The sequence below is a fragment of the Corvus brachyrhynchos genome, unplaced genomic scaffold (assembly GCF_000691975.1).
Source record: "Corvus brachyrhynchos isolate BGI_N302 unplaced genomic scaffold, ASM69197v1 scaffold595, whole genome shotgun sequence".
NCBI lineage: Eukaryota > Metazoa > Chordata > Aves > Passeriformes > Corvidae > Corvus > Corvus brachyrhynchos.
In genome coordinates this window covers 1,888,068-1,901,971 of record NW_008238373.1, presented here as the reverse complement: position 1 = coordinate 1,901,971, position 13,904 = coordinate 1,888,068, and the positions used below count along the sequence as shown (strand labels likewise).

The following is a 13,904-nucleotide window of genomic DNA, read 5'->3' as shown; positions in this document are numbered from 1 at the left end:
TAGCACAGAATCTTGGTTTGACAATCACTTGGTTACCTTTTTAGTGAAGGTGCAAGAGCTGTGGGAATCATATTAACGGGGAAAGAGGAAATATATGTCTTCTTTTCCTCTGTTTTTCCTTAGAAAAATACCAACATTCTGCTCCCAGAACCATGAAAAAGTTATAAACAATGTGCATGTATTGGTTTTATCTACATTTATCTGGCTTGGAGTTATTTCTTCCTCTATCCCTGGCCTTAAAAGGGAAAAGGTTTCAAAACTTCTAAATGCTCCTGGTAGGCTTCAAGCGGTTCTTTGATTTTTTTTTTTTTTTTTTTTTTTTTTTAATTAAAAGGACAAATTTTGGTTTTTTGTTAAAAGGACAGAGAGTGTAGAAAGAAAGTATCTCAAATGGGAGGAAGGCTTAAAATAATCCATGTAACTTCCATTTACACTTAGAGGAATGAGAGTCTGTCAGCTCAGACTTACCCTGCAATACAATGATTCAGGGACAGAGCAATACCACTTGAAGGTCACTTTCTGAGCATGAGACTTCCTTAGAGCATGAAATGAATTGGAACAGAGAGCTGTATTCTGAGTGTCTCCATTACTGCAGTCCTATGAAATGTAAACCACAAATCTGTCATCTTCCCTGCCCCCTCCGATGCAGAGCTCCTTCAAATTAAGACAATGAAAATAAATCACTTTACAGAATTAAAAAATGTGTTTAAAATAAATAAAGGGAGGGAAGGGAGCTTACTGGAAACTTAGGTGCCAATCACAGATTTATTCTAATCCACTACTTTTGTCAGTTTGTGGAATTCATCCCATTTAATTTGTCAAACTCCAACACCCATTTAAAATTAAAATGTCAGATTCTTCCCTGATTTGCACACAAGTTCTACTTTAGTGAGACTGTAAAGACATAAAATTTGGAAAAAAAACTTTATTCAATATGGTTTGCCCCACTACACAATATATAGTTATGTGACATATTACTATGAACACCTATGTTCCTCCAAATAAAACACATACCACACTTTCAATAACTTTTGTGCTAAGTCTTTCACGCAGTGAAATTTCTTAAGGCATTTATGATTTATTTTTTTAAACATTCCTGCAAATGTCAGTGGCTGTTAACATCTGAATCAAACTGTTCCCAGTTCATGTGACTGGAAATGGTGCCCAGAGCAAAAAAGCCAGACATTCTGACTCTCGTATAAGTATAGTCTGTGTGGAAATGTTTCTACTGAGCAGAAGTAGAACTTGCTGAGTTCACATCAGAATACATTTTGGCAGGAAACAAGGTAAGGCTGCCTTATGACCACTTTATTATTATTATTACCTTTATTAAAGGTATGTTTGGGAAATAAATGGTCTAAGAGCTGAAGAAAAACACAATGACCTGCTAAATAAGGATTCTGGCTGGACACAAGGCTAAGTGGCTCACATATTGGTGGCAGTATCTGAAACTTTTCTGGGATTAGATTGGAATTATCTCACAGGATAGAAGGCTGAATTTGGGGCTTTAGCTTATAGCCACTCCAGGGAGCAGTTCTGAACAGCCTTAGGCTCTTAAGAGGTTTTCCACCTTTTAAGTAGAAGGAATGCCACACAGCAACCAGCTGTGCATAAGGGTAAAGGGCATTTTTAGCAAAGAAGACTGAAAGAGATAAACCGAACTCTATGCACATGTGAATGAGATTTATTTGGAGTGTCGCATGGGTGGTATCAAAGACAGAAAACTGTGCCACTCAGAGATGGCTGGACTGGGAGCAGCTGTAGACTTGCATTTGCCTCCAAAGGTGTTAGTGCAGCTAAAGATATTTAAAATATAACACTTGACATATGCACATACTTTCAGAGAAATTGGAAGATCTAAAAGCACAGCAGAAAAGCTGTAACTGAATACCTAACTCCCTATGAAGCTCCCCATCCAAAAGAGAAAAGCTTTTTTTGTTATCATTGTAAAAATTTCGATCATAATTAAAGATTCAGATGAGTTCTCTAAACTTTATCTGTCGTTTAGGAATAAGCCTTTTTTAAGACTAACCACTGGATGGCCAATGTAGATAGGGTATGTGTTTAGACACTACTTTACTGAAAGAAAAACAGGGAACAGTAATTAACTCCTTCTCCCCAGTCTCCAGCTACCTTCTCTCATTGTTACCAGATACTGTTTGCGTGTTCTCGGCTACATGGAAGCAAGCAGTAGCTTCAGAACATGACAGCTGTAGTGCTTTGTTTCTCTTCTCTTTGCTTTGCATCCTGCTTACAGCATGTGCACAAGAGGAGAGGAACAGGATAGAGAAGCAGCTCCACCACACAGGAGGTTCGCTGCTTTGGCAGGACAGCATTTGTGTTCCAGTGCAACTACAGGGCAGGGTCTTCAGGCTGCCTGCATAACACTGGACTTATATTTATGGGACCCAGGCTACCTGACTGAATGGATGGATTGCTTGGGGTTTTTTTTTTCCTTTCATCAAAAAAGTTCTTTCCTCCATGCCTTTAAGTGGCGGTATCGTGGCGGCTAAGAAAAATAGGTGTCAATAATTGGACAAAGGAGACTAATATTTTCAAAATAGCCTTGTTGTAGTGCCAAACTGTGCTTGTCCTATCTATGCTGGATGTGGATTTTGTTTTAAAGAAAAATCCTCAAAGAAAAACATGATGAGTGTGTTAAATAAATAAATAGCAGATAATGATGCATTAGAGCAGCTCGTATTCAATCTTCCAGGATCTGCAAGTGTTTTCCCTAAGCTGAATTGCTATCATTATCTTACCATTTTTAACTGATAAGAAGTTATGAGTTGTCTAGGGATGTTGAGTGAGAAGCAGGGGGAAATCTTACCACAGACAAAAAGCTATACCCCCCATGTTTAAAAATAACAAACCAAGTAGGCGGCTTAGTACATGAGACCTGTTTTATCTGGTTTGAGATGATAAATGAGGTGGCAATATAAACCCAGTTTCTGTGGATATTTCTTTAGCAGAAGAAATGGTGTAATATATATGCAAAAAGCCACAAACCACTGAAATAACTAATACCACATAATCAAAGTTATATCTGTGTGCCTGTAGAAACCAGTTGCACTCAAGAGTACAGAAGAATTCAAAAGCATCTTGTTTTGAGGTTTTATTAAGAAATTTTTTAACAAAGAAGTCAGAGAATGTTTTTTCATTAAGTCTTTATACAAATGGCTCTATAACAGAAAAATCTAGATGTGCCAGGCTTAAGTAGTGAGAACTTACTGTAGATATGAAACAGTCTTTGTAATCAATTCTAGTTACTGAAATTCTTAGTGTTTACAAAATATCTGTAAGATTTCTCAGTCTGATTCAGCAGATGGCAAGAACTCAAAATACCCCAAAACTCGGCAGTTTTCAAAGTTTATTGTCATACTGAACATATACAATGATTTTTGTGATTTATGTGTACACACATTCCTGACCTGGATCAAACTTCCTTACCTTTTTTTTTAGTAAATTAATTTTGCAGCAGAAGAAGAGAATTATTTGTTCTATCTCATGATCTGAAGTCAAAAAATATTTACATGTTCAAAATTTTAATCCTTACCTATACTAAATTCCTTATAATGTCTTCACAATTGTACATAAGAAAATTCAGTTTCTTTCCAATGCTTTAATCATTACATTCTGATCTGGAGGTTTCTCTGCTTCATCCAACAGCCTGGGTCTTTAATATCTTTTCTATCAGAAATTTATGACTTTCTTCAGTGTTGTACTCTGTAGCACAGCAGTTTATATACAGGCTATATTTCAATGGAGAGTTTAAATTTGCATTCTCTAAAGCTGCCTTTAAATATACTCATTATAAATATTTCAAGACTCTCTTCTCTGCACTTATTTTCATGATAGAATTGGAGGAGAATGTGGAATGAAATGTAATCAAAATAGAATAATAACTCACAGCAGACACTATCATTAGAGGAATTTTTAAGTAACTTGACACTCTATCTCTTTGAAATATAAGCTATACTGCACGCTAATATTTGAGTAAGAGATAGTTTTCTAGGTCATGAACAAGATATTTCTGTCTTTTATCTGTATGCCTTCCTCAGAAAACAGTGGGCAGGATCTATTCATTTCAAGCTACAACAACAGGAGTACCAAGGGTTCTAGGACACATCTGGAGCAGACCCTAATTGAGGGATCAAGGCAGCTGTGTCAAGATATATATATATATATTTATAAATAAAGACAACTTTGGTGTGGGTTTTGCCTTAATGTCTCCCTGAAATCCTCCATGCGGTTAGGGCTTTAATTGGCAACATAAGCAGCCTATTAATACATTATTTGAGCTAAGGCCAGTTTAAGGAACTGTAACTCTGCTGAGGACCATAGGAGTTGAATTTGAAAAGTGTATATATTTTATGCTTTTTATATCTTTAAAAGGAATTATTACAGATATGAACATTTTCTGACTTATATTATCAGAAAAATCTTATATCCTGCATACTGCTAAAGAGATGTTTATTCACAGCTATTTCCAATTGACTTATTCCTGCCTATGCAGACAGTCTTGAGAACTGTGGTTTAATGGAAAGCCATCTGATTTCCTTTCTGGGACACAGCTGGATTTCCACATCAGAGGGAGTAATGTCAGACTCTTAATATAAAATTTCACACAGAAACTTTGGACTGCTTAGAACCCTGTTATGGCACTTGATATATTTTATATTAACACTGAGTTAGAAGGAACATAAGAAGCTTGTGTCTAATCAGATATTGACATAATGATAGAAGAAAAACAATTGTGTCATGAATAGTCCCTAATGGGAGTGAATAATAGTAAGTTCAGTGGAGTGGAACAGAAAGAAAGCAAGATCTGTAAATATCCTGTCAAATTCTTTTCTCCTTGTTTCTCAGACTGATGTAATGATCTGACAAGATTGAAATAAGGTGCATTTTCTAATATTGCATATTTCTGCTTTTTCTGTAGATGTCTTGTTCCCTAAATTAAATAAAAAATAAAAATATAAATAAATGAAATCAAAATCAACAAAAATCACCAAGCAGACTCCCCAAACCCCCAGACTTTGTCTTCTGCTATGTTTACAGGGTCCTTAGAGCACAGTGAGCCCTTGATCTATATTAGAACCTAGTGTCAATATTGGTCCTGTCATGAGTTTCCTTCTCTTTCGCATACTCACATTGAGCTATAGCATCTTGCCACAAAAGTAGTACTGGTAACAGCAACGGCTGAAAAGAAAGCTTAATACATCAACGTGAGTAATTATATGTTTCTGCAATTGTGCAAGAGAAGTCCAGCACTTTGGTATCTGTGAGGCAGAAAAGCTCTTTGCTTTGCTTGAGAATTCATTGAGAGCTTGAGAATTCATGTATTTGGATGAAATAGAAACATGAGGCTAATTTCTACACCCACAGATAAGCCACACAGAAATCAGAGAGTTCAAGGCAGTTCTTCCTTATGATGTATTACAGAAAAGACTGATCTTCCATCTGTCTTCAGTTTTCCTTTTCCAATTCTTCCTTTACTTTCCTTAGCTTCTTTATAACACTAGATTGTGATTGAGCATTTCATGTCATATTCATCCCATGTCAGTGACACGTATGCTCTGTACTGTCCTGGGCTTTTGTGTAGCTTATTATCCTTTGATTTGAAAGTACTGACAGATTTAGCACTCTTTCTTTTCCCACTTTACACATACTTGCTGTAAACATGAAACAACCACTTTATTTTACCAGGCCAAGAGTCTATCCTTTCCACATTAAGAATCTATTTCTAGTTCATATTTTCTAGAAGGCTACTGGTATTTGTCTATCAAATACCTCTTTGCTGCACTGTGATGCAAAAGCGAAAGCGGTGAAAGGCAGGGGGAAGAGAATAAATGTAATTGAGTTAATGAGGTTATCCATGTGAGTCTACTTAGATTATCAGCTCTCTGGAGTAGGAATGATGTGCTTGTAGCACTTTGCTTAGTGTTTGGTGCAACTGGTCCCACCTTTGACTGACGTGTCTGTGAGCACAAAACACAGCTAACATGATAGCACACCCTGAGCCAGGCACCCAGCACAACTGTTTGGAGTTGTGAGACTCAGTCAAAACAAACAAACCAACCCCCTTATCTAAGGACATTCATTAATAGGAATGACAGACTTGTGGAATTAAATTTCCCATTGCTTACTGTTAGAGTGTTTCCTACAACATTGTCTATACTGACAACTGCTAGAAGCTTGCTGTTGAACCAGATGTATCTGCAATCCAAATCCCTTTTTTTTTTTTAATTTTTCCAGTAATATATCCTGAAATATTTCAGTATCTGTGGATATTGGGCAGATTTCTGGCACAGAAGCAACTAAAGCACCAGATTATAATGGAAACACCCTATTTAAAAGTCACAAGTCTTCTTATGACTTTTTTTTCTTCTTTAGACTATGCTAAGGTAGCCTAACACTACTTTAGTAAAGCAGACACCTCCTGTAATAACACCCCAGGTGATCTGGCTCAGGGAAGACCATCAGAATTTTGTTAATTGAACATTTAATCGTTTTTTTCCCCAGATGGTGTTTTTCCCTTGGTGCTGAGTACATTATTTTAAAAAATTGAAAGGTAAGACCTCTTAGGGCATATTTTATCCTTCCTATTGTAAACACATACAAGAAGATGAGCTGCTCTATGGACAGTTCACACAAAATGTCTCTAAGTTTAATTTAGGGCTGTTCCTGAGTGTTTAAATTTTGTTTACTTGAACATCTTTCCTGAACACAAATGAAACGGAAAAGTAATGTCATTTAATGTGTGAAACTGACCAACTCGGATGTTGGGAAGGACTCTGCTTTCTAAATAATTTTATGTAAGCTCTTAATATGAAGATATTGGCAAGGTTGGGGACAGATCACAGTAAAACATTTGCTTGAAATTTTTCTTGCCAGTTGTTGCATAACTTAATGCTTGTGTATTACTTCAGGTTCTATAACTAATTTCCTAAAGCACTCTAGGCTGCAACATTTTCATAGAATCATAGAATTTGCTTAGTTGGAAGGCACCCATCAGGATCATTGAGTCCAGCTCCTGGCCCTAAGCAGAACACCCCAAGAATCACACCATGTTCCTGAGAGCATTGTTCAAACACCTCCTGAGCTCTGATAGGCCTGTTGTTGTAACCACTTCCCTGTGGTGGACCATGTTACAGTTTTAGGAGAAATTAAGACCTTGACCAAGCAAGCATCCCTCAATTATAACTCCCTACACTCTTTGCAATTCTCTCACACCTAAATTTTCAGTAATTAAATATAAATTTCCTTAATCTCTTTTCTACATTTTTTCACAGTGTAAACTCTATCTAAAAACATAGGGAGGCAAATATTTAATTCTTTCCTTTCTTTCTGATCAGTTCTGTTTGGATTGTGACACTGCAGAAGACTGGAATCCAACTAAGGGTATTCACAAAGGGAAAATGAATCTGCTGCATAAAGCTAAAGTAAATTGTATAAAAATTATAGAAAAAAATAGATGATGAATACAGAACATCCTTTACATTGTCAGTCATGTCTTGACAATATTTGAAAGACATGGGCATTAACATTTACTAATGTTATCCAAGAACCAAGATATGGAAGGCAAAAGTAAAAGCAATTAAAATGTCTGAACTGTAAACTGGTGAGATAATTTCATTGTATTCCTTATCCACAGTAATACATGAAAGAAAGTGATGCTTGGTCCTACATGCTTCCACTCATTACTGACTATCTGTCAAGAGTTGGAAGTGACTCCTTCCATCATAGTCACAGCTGTGCCTCTAGGTACAGTTAACAAGACTTTGGATTAAAAGATAAAAAATGAGTGATGATACACCATGTAAGGACAGGACAGTTATGTGTAGAAGAGAATGAGGTTAGTTAGCAGAAGGGAGAAATGGCACTGCAAGGGGAGGTGCATTAGAAACTGGCAAACCAATTAAAGTGTTTGAAATGATCAACAGCTTCAGAAAAAGGAATTAATGAAGATAAATTAGCATAGGAAAAGAGGTGCCATTTTTCATCTAGAAGCAGGTCACCCATCATATTGAGGATATTCTTGGTCTGTGGATTACCTTGGATAAGTCAGGAAATGAGACAAGATATCAAACAAAAAAATTCTTTTATACAGCAGTGGTGGAGACTAAGTCAAACGAGTTGCTCGGGACAAAAAAGACAGTAGGACAGTTGATACTAGATACTTGGTCAGTTGAAGACGTTGAAGTTGAGTAAGACGGCATAAGACTGAAAGACTGGGAATGGGTATAGTGAGCAGAACAGCGATCTGGTAAAATTTTAAGTTTCTATTGCTCATGGAATGAACATTCAGTTCCCTAACTAGATCACACTAATTGTTCTATTTATTTAGCCCTACAAAAGCTGTAGTGGTGGCTTCTATGCATGTCATAATACCTTTGATATAGAAACCTCATCATCTTAATTGAATTTCATTACCTTTGTCTGGGCATCTGGGTTATTTATCTGTTATTTATTATGTTTCTTCTGTCTTACTGTAGTTAAATAGTTTGCCACCTGTTCATCTGCAACATACTTCCTTTATTGACAATCAGGACCTTAACTCAGCTTATTATGATAGCCATTCAGCTGACAAAAGGAAAGACATTTTAACCACAAAACCAGTAGGAATTCACTGTGCTAATTAGGCTTTAGGTCCCTCATGCTAAGGTCTAACTGACATAAAACATAAATTATGGTTTGAGCCCACTTCACATAGTTACAGCCGTCTCCATGAGTTAATTTCCACCACAGCTAGTTCAGCCTAGTGAGGCAGCCAGGACTGCTTGGGTGTTAGCAAGCACTGTGTGTAGGTGGACTTCTAGCCCAGCTGATGTCCATTGTCCTGCTTTCTAATTGCCAAAAGTATTTGAAACAATACAACAAATGAGTACAAAATCAAAATAATCACATTTTTTAAACCTCCCTGAGTGTTTTACAGAGAGAGTTTGCCCCAGGGTTGTTTCCTCTATGGAGAGCATAATGGCAATTGACAGGAGAATGGTTGGTGTTTCAACAAAAAATGAAAGCTGATCAAACGCTTTCTTTTTTTAATTTGACACAAATTTTACACATCCACATATGTACATGCAACAGAATAATAACTGATGCCCAAAATAAGAGAGTAAAAAATTAATATCATTTATTCTCTTCACATATTTTTAAATCAAAGTTATTGGTTGAGATCTTTAAAAAACTTTAAAGACTCTCAGGAAAAACTGATCTTTGTCAATTTTTCCTTGAGACTAGTAGGTAATTTCTGCAGTAGAAAAGATAAAATTAGAGTGCTAAGTACTTTCGTTAATCTCTTGTCTCCTGCAGAAAAGGACTAGGCTCAAAAATACGCCATTGTTTCATGACATTTTGGGCTCTCTGCAGGCAAAAAGGTTCAGTGATATGATCAAAGTCTACATTTTTCAAACCTGTCATTAAGTACTCTGGGAGTTGTCCAAGAAAACCAACAAGACAATATGTAATTTTCCGCTTGATTTAACAGAATATGTTCTTTTCTAAGGAATGAAAATGAGGAGGCCCAGTTTCCTACAGTTTTGTGTTCTTTGTTCCTTTCTCTATCCTCTAGTACAATAAATCTTGTCCACTCTCAGTTTTTCCTATGAAATGCTTGCTTGTGGTGGGGCTTGTCCTAAACTACGTTAATCCTGTTTGATCGACTGACACAGCCAGTTCTGCTTATCTTTCCCCCTCTACGCAAATAGTGATTCTGCACATGTGTGAATTTTGCAGGGGTTTAATGGTTTCCATCTTAAAAGTTTGGTTGGTGTTTCCTACTGTGTTCAAAAGCTATTATGATGTCTGAAGAAATAACCTTATTGCTTAAATTTCATTTGTTAGGAAATAAAAGACTGATACTCCTATTTTTTTTATTGTACTTTACAGTGGTTTAAATGGTAGAAACTGTTTTTTCTGTGCTTTGACAGTCTGGTCAGCAGATATTTTGCTAATTATTTTTTTCTTGGTGTAGCCTAAACTGTGTTGCATTGAATTTGTTTGGCACATACTAACAAATAGATGCTGGCAATCTGCATTCAACATAGAATTTGTCTGAAATAAACTTTGTTCAAGGAAGAGGGGAAGCTATGCCACAAGATACCTCACTTTTCAGTTGGTAATAGGGAACAAGCCAGATTTTCAGACTTCCTCATTGCTTGGGTTTGGATGCAGCAGTAGTGTAGTACACTGTGCTCCAAATGCAGGAGTATCTGGCTGTAGGATTTGCAGAGGCCTGGACTTTTGGAGCCTTCTGTGACCTAACCCTGAAATGTAATGCATACATCTCCAGAATGCTGGCAGGGATTTGACTGCAGCTGTTCAGCCAACTCCCCCTGCATGGGTAACTGTGATAGGTTCTGTAGAGCATTTATGATGAAAAGTACATTTTACAATAAAGAAGCAGTAAGAATATGGAAATGCAAAGGGAAAACAATAAAGCGACTTACTGGAATGTGTATGAGTTTTGCTGTGTCGAGCTGGTCATATTTTTAAACAAAAAGAAGCTCTATTTCACAATGCATAAATGTATTATTGCATTTAGGTGAAGAATTCAGGAGGTTAAATGCTTCATAGAGATTTTGGCTCTTAGCCAGTGGCCTTTTGCAGCATGTAGTTGGCAAACATTGCATTGCTGGAGACACTGCTTTTTCAGATACATTAATTTTAAATGATAACTCTCACTAGATAGAAATTATGAGAAAGAAAGTTCAGCATGATGTAGCAGGCATTTGAAAATCCTAGTCAATATTTTTTCATGCACTAAATAAAAGTTCCTAAGCAAGTCAAATCTCACCTAGAATCATTGCTTGCTAGGTTCAAGCTCCTTGAACCTTCCTAAAGGAAGCCTTTCAACGGGTAAACTAGGTTTCCCAGTAGCTGGATCACCCCTACTTAATATAAATACAATGCATACGGCATGATTTCATACTGCTTAAACAAGTAATAAAAGAAAAAGCAGAATCTCATATCCACTAGAAACTAAATGAAGCAAGGGCAGGACCAGCTTTAATCCTGGCCACTATGGTCTCTTAATTTACTTCATATTTTCTGATCTTCTGACTTGTCCCTTGCCAGTCACGCCTAGAGCTTGTCAAGTCCTAAAAGACAATTCTCCCTATGGCTGAAAGAGATGGGACTGTGGGGGCAGGAAAAAATTTTCAGCTGCTTGGAGCATGCCTTTAGCAATATAAGGGAATATTTAATGGTAGCTGATGCCTTCTGAGAAGATAAATTTTACATCGTGCTCAAAATGGCGGCCAAGGAAGGCTTCTTGATGCCACAGGACAGCAGGAACTGAGACCAGGTTCCAGCACTGGGCTGACAAGAATGAGTATGAAAATTCAAGCTCTAGTAACATAGATGGGTGGAACATCTCGGTCTGCTAAAACAAGTTTTTCTTCACACCCTCTGCATTGCCATATGCCAGTAAGTAATGCGACACCAGAGCACTTTAAAACCCTGCTGTTACTCTATGTACCTTTATCTCCAAACCAAACCCATGCTCATTTAGCAACTCATTAAAATTAATCTCTGCAGCATGTGTATGGCAGATGTGAAGATGCCCTGCAGCCATGTCTTCTCAGGGAGTGGTGTGAGAGGAGGGTGGAGAGCATACAGCGCTGGCGGAGCAGAGCCCAGCTCCGAGGGCACTGTCATGGCATCTGGGCCCTGTAGTACAGTGCTGAGGCTCTCACGCTGCTGCTGCCCCAGCCTCAGCCCACCTCTGTGTGAAGCCTGAGTCCCTGGATATTGAGATTCAGCCCCCTCTAGTCAGCCTCTACCCTGGCCTGCCATGTTGTGTCTTAAACCCAGGAGAGCACCTGCCCTTGACTGCAGCAGCCTCATCACCCTCCGTACTGAGTGTCCCAGCAGGAAGTGACAGGACAAAGAGCCCAAGTTTGTAGCCTGACCAGCCACTTTGGGCTCCTGGAAGAGCTGGCTGTGAGTACAGAGCCTGTCCCTCAGCCACTGTGCAGGGTGCTATGGGAACACGTGGCACAGTTCATTCTTTGCCCTCCACATCTTTGCTGCACAGTGGTGATGGTGCAGCATCACTGCCGAGAAACTGCTTTGGGTCCTTTGTGTCTTGCCAGCACTCCTGTGGATTAAACCCTTTCCTGGGGTCCTATGGGTGAAGCCTAACCCTGCCCAAAGGCTTGTCCTCCAGCAGGCACAGCCTGAGGCAGTAACAGGGTGTTATCTCCACTCTACTGGGACTTGCTCAACAACTAATATTGAGAACCGAATGAAATATCACAGCCAGTAAATCATGGTGAAAACTCATCCACCCCAAGAGAGATGTGTCTCTTCAGAGCAGGCTTCCCTAGGTACCCCTCTTTTCCTCCAGGCAGCCTGTGTTTGCCATAGGTCCAAACTACCAGGATGCCAACTGGTCACCAGCGTTTTTGTAAGGAATTGGAGGGAACACTCCTGACCCAACAGGAGGGCAGTGCTCTGCCTTGGCTGCGCTCCAGGAGGCTGAGTCCTGAACCCAGGTGTGGGCAATCAGTGCTGCCCTTCCCCTCCCAGCTGATCAAGGGGATAGGCAGGCAGTGCTGGGGGATCTGCTCACCCTTCCAGGGAGGCTGCAGGAAATGGTAACTATCTTGAAGATAATCACAATTCTGTAACAGGTCTTGCATTTTTAACAGGAATATGTTAACATGAAGGTCTCTGGGAGCACAAAGATGATATATCTTGAGTTGTAAGTTTTGACTCTCCTCTGTGTGTTGCCATTTGCACATCCTCAGCTTTGGAAGAGAGTGAGAGATGAGGAGGATCTCAGGTCTATGCCTGCAATCTCACACCTCAGTGGTTCTGGCTGGGCACTGCAAATACTGAAGCAGGCAGGCAGGCAGGCTTCCTGATTAGCCTCAGTAGCTTGTTGACAATTTATACCAAGCTAAGAATAAGTTATACTAACTCAGAATGAGTTACTATCACTCTTAAAAATGAAATATCCTGCTTGAACACCTAAATCCTTTTCTTTTCCCCATTTAGTGTCTGTTGAAATTCTGTCTTTTTTTGGTGGAGAATATTGAATACTTTGTTAGCTTTTAAAATGTAGCTTACACTGATGCCAAAATGTTCTGGTTTCTTGCTGAATTTCTTTTTGATAACATATTTTTCCTTAGAAGCTAAAAGACTGACTGAGAAAAAACAGACCCCAAAACATTAACTTTTTTAAAAATGTAATATATTTAAACTTTGGAAATATCTATGGCTCTACATTATGTGGGTTTTTTTTGAAGAACTGACTCATCAGGATGTGCTCTGTGAAGACTTCTAGGAAATAATGCACCTACGTGATTAAAACTATTCTAAGTTTCTAGTTTCTAATTTAAAAATTAAGATTGATCTTTAACTTGATTTTCTTACAAGCCTACCTGTGTCAATGGCTTGGTTTTGCAAAACAATTTGCAGAGTAATCACTGCTGGTGAGTTATCAGTAGTTGTAATGAAAGTGTATGGGTTCTGCCAGGCAAGTTTACAGAGAAGGAAGGAAAGAAAGTGTTTTAGAACATTAAAGTAGTTCTACACTTCTGTTACACATTCAGGCCATTGTATCTTTATATTACTCCTGCAGTATGTTAATTTCTGGCAGGTTTTAGTGGGAAAAGAGTTTTTAAGTGAGGTTGGAAGATACAAGTACTCCAGTTGTAATCAAGGCTTAGATCCTTGTCAGTTCTAGTCAGTGAAAATACCCATCAGGGTATTATTCTACTACTATGGTTCTCTCAAACTGTGCCTTAAGTAATTCTTTCTGTGTATCTTCAACTGGACTGAAATTATATGCTCTTTCAAAAGCCTTTTCCAAATACATAATAATGATGCAAGAGGTCAAATACTAAAACAAAGTAGAAACTAAGTAGGATAGCAGAACCCAAAAGCAGGAA

The 13,904-nt window shown here is 38.2% G+C and overlaps 1 protein-coding gene across 5 annotated transcripts in view; it reads left to right on the top strand.

The window, feature by feature from the left end:
* Positions 1-1,221: 1,221 nt before the first annotated feature.
* The window catches only part of FMN2 (formin 2), a 166,608-nt gene continuing 153,925 nt past the window's right edge, over positions 1,222-13,904 (top strand). For all 5 annotated transcript variants that reach the window (XM_017736388.1, XM_017736386.1, XM_017736387.1 and 2 more), the window contains exon 1: positions 1,222-1,286. The gene's annotated coding sequence lies outside the window, so the exon portion shown is untranslated. The remainder of the gene's footprint in view (positions 1,287-13,904) is intronic.